At 29.4% G+C, this 3,506-nt stretch overlaps 1 protein-coding gene across 1 annotated transcript in view; it reads left to right on the forward strand.

Annotated features, from left to right (window-relative positions):
* Window positions 1–2,927: 2,927 nt before the first annotated feature.
* Window positions 2,928–3,506, forward strand: part of LOC117180146 — a 4,823-nt gene continuing 4,244 nt past the window's right edge. The window contains exon 1 of the mRNA XM_033372490.1: window positions 2,928–2,998. The gene's annotated coding sequence lies outside the window, so the exon portion shown is untranslated. The remainder of the gene's footprint in view (window positions 2,999–3,506) is intronic.

The following is a 3,506-nucleotide window of genomic DNA, read 5'->3' on the forward strand; positions in this document are numbered from 1 at the left end:
TAATTTAAAAGATCTCAAAGAAATGTCAATATTCTTCAGGAGTTTCGAGAGATGTCTCAAGAATTGAAAAGATTTTTGTTTTTAAAAAAGAATTTCTCGAAAAGAATTATAATTGTGAGTTATTGAAACATCAGATAATGTTTGTCCGTAAAAATTGTAATTCTGATTTTGAACTAATAATGTTGTAAGAGAATTATAATTCTGAACTGAAACAGGGATTTCTACATTTTTATCATTTATCATTTGTGTAAATTGTCACCTATCCAATTTTCATACATTTTTGTCGTTTTGAGATCCCCGGAATTTCTAAGGAATTCAATAATTCGATTTTCCTTCGCTATACTTTTTTGTGGACTAAAAATACAGATCAAGTTCTAATATTTGTGGATTTAGCCATGAATTATTTCTAAATAAGAGATTATTGTAAAAAAGTTCTAGAATAGTACACATTTATATAATAATAGACTGAAATTTGACTTTATGATGCTATATCTGCATAAGTCCTCTTAGGCGATGAGTCTGGGACGATGGGTAAATATCAGCAATTTAACTCAAATTTTAAGGATATTTTATTTTTTGGTATTTGCGGCAGAATCACGAAAAAAGGTTATATATATACAGTAAGGACGTTTACTATGTAGTCATAGGGAATATAATTATATAAACTCTAGCATACAATGCAACCCGTCTTGCATTTGTGGAATGCAAAAAAGTACTATATAGGCGATTTTACTTCGGTTTCCACATCTCCCGCGCTCGAGATCTTGCGCTGATTGGTCAAAGGCTTCGAGACTCAGAAGACGTGCGCAAAATATACGTATAACCGAATTCTGAAAAAAGGTTATGTTCGACAGGATTCATCGCGCATTTCATATAAATAATTAGTTACGAATTAAAAACAATGTAACGCAATATTATATTTACAATTGGAAATTTCTCAATGTCAACGACTTTCAATTTAAAATTCGTCAGTTTTGAATATTTGCAATTAAAGGCTGTTCAATATTATTATTATCAATATCAATAATTCTTTTATTTTTTTCAAACTGTTTTTTAAATTAACCAAATAACTATTAATGTTATAAATTTCAATAAATTGAAAATTGAACGTTTTTTTGTTAATGGAAAATATAGATAAGAATGTTAGAACCTGTTATTAAATTTCATAAATAACGAATTATACGAAATTCTATCGGAATTAATACATTGTTATTTATTACATGTATAAATATATTCCGAAGACATTGAGTAACAGCGACACTCAAAATTATTGATTAAAAATGAAAACATTTAAAAAATACTTGAATTACAACTAAAAATATTAAAACAAACGTTTGACAAGTTTCAAAGTCGTTTTGTACTTCGATCTTAATTAATTATATAAAGTGAATATCTGCAGGTTGTACGTAATTAATTGGTGATAAAATCTTTTGTGTTACTTAATGAATAAAATATGGGAATCAAACGCTTTGATGATGAGAGGTAAGAAGCGGCGAATTATGCTTATAAGCTGGGTGTCCAGCGACCTTGAAAACATCGTCTCCGCTAATATGGAATGTTAAAGTATACATTTTTTGTGATATTTGACTTAGAAATTATGAAAATTATTAGCTGAAATCTTCAATATTAACTCAGCTTCAGAATAGACAACGATTTTTTAAGTATGTTCAGAAAAAAATACTGCGAAAAGTGTGGCGAGCAAGCCTATTATTTACATTTGTTGACATCTGTCGTCTTCCATAAAATTTTTGATAACCCGAAAAAAATTACGGAAGATGATGTTCTAGGAGCAATACGAGTATTAGTGCACAAATCGATGGAAGAGCGCAGTATTAAACAGCTTAAACGATGGATAAAATATAGGAAACGATCTTTAAAAGGAAAAAAAGTGATTCAGTAGAAAGGATAGTTCAGGTTGTGTTTGACAGGTATTAATATTTTCTTTCTTTGCTAACATTTGCTTACATGTTAAATGAAGCATTTTTATCGGGGTACCATACAAAACCTCAACTAACCTTTCCACTAAATCACGTTTTTTTCCTTTGAATGGTAGTTTTCTACATTTAGGACATCGCTTCAGCTGCTCAATACTGTGTTCTTCTACTGATTCGTGCACTAATTTTGCACCTAGAACATCATCTTCCGTGAGTTTCGCCGAATTTTTAAGCTATTTTTAGAAGATGACAGGTGCCAACAGATGCAAATAATGGCCTTGGTCGCCGCACTCTTTGCACTTTTTTCACCGTTTTTTGACTTAAAAATGTTTTACCTTAAAAATCTCTGTTAATTACAAATAAATTTTTTGTTGTTGTTTTTATTAACAATATTTTCCATATATTTCGACACAAAATTGTTTATCAGATTTTAAATATTTCATAACAATTTCACAAAGATTTTAAAACTTTTAACAGATGTAAAGGGTTTCAAATATTTTTAAAAGGTTACAGTTCACCAGATTTCAAAGATTTTATAACATTTGGAAGATTTGAAAAGGTTTCAAAACATTTTAGAAGATTTTTTTACTTATTATAGATTTCAAATAATTCAATGATTTTAACGAATAAAAAAGATTTCGCAGACAAAGATTTAAAAAAAAATTCCCAAAGAAATCACGTCCCGAAAATTTTTGTGAACTCATTCTAATATTGCGTTACATTGTTTTTAATTCGTAATTAATTATTTATTTGAAATGCGAGGTGAATCATGGGGAACATAACCTTTTTTTCAGAATTTGGTTATACGCACGAAGTGATAGTAAGGAGAAGGAACTGTGTGCTACGAAATAGTGATGGGATATCGATATCGAAATATCGAAAATATCGATATTCAGAGTTTGATATATCAATATTTCATATCGATATTTAGAAGCCGATATATCAAAGTCAATATCGATATTTTGTCATGATTTCGATTTCGATATCCCATTACTATTTTTTCACTTGACGGAATGTGTTTTTTACTTAAATAGTGGCTGAAAAAAAACTGAATACAAATAAACGTAAGTAGACATTATATTTTTCATTCCTTATTTATTTTTGTATACTTTTTAATCTTCATAATGCGATCATTTCTAAAGAATGGAAGTTTCAGGGAGCACGTGCTCAATTAACCTCAAATGCATACGACACCGCCGGTAATTAAGTGTACACTCACCGCATGCCATCGGTTATTAAAAAACACGCCGGTCTTTAAGTCTCATTCATTTTTGATCTTTGCAATATAATCATAATGTGAATTTTAAAAACTAATATTATTCTCACGGGTCACGTGCCCACTTAACCTCAAATGTATACAAACATTGTGCATGCATACATTACGCCTATAGTTTTTTTGGAACGCGAGCTACTATTGGAAATATCCACATCTATATCAAAGTGAGAATTTGAAATAATGTTAAAATTGTTTTTCAAATTATTCAAATTCTCACCTTGATGTTATCTATCAGATAATAATATTGTCTATCAGAAAATATCGTTTCTGAAAGACAAGTGCCTTTTTTACACCCT

Source organism: Belonocnema kinseyi, chromosome 9, assembly GCF_010883055.1.
Source record: "Belonocnema kinseyi isolate 2016_QV_RU_SX_M_011 chromosome 9, B_treatae_v1, whole genome shotgun sequence".
NCBI classification, from domain to species: domain Eukaryota; kingdom Metazoa; phylum Arthropoda; class Insecta; order Hymenoptera; family Cynipidae; genus Belonocnema; species Belonocnema kinseyi.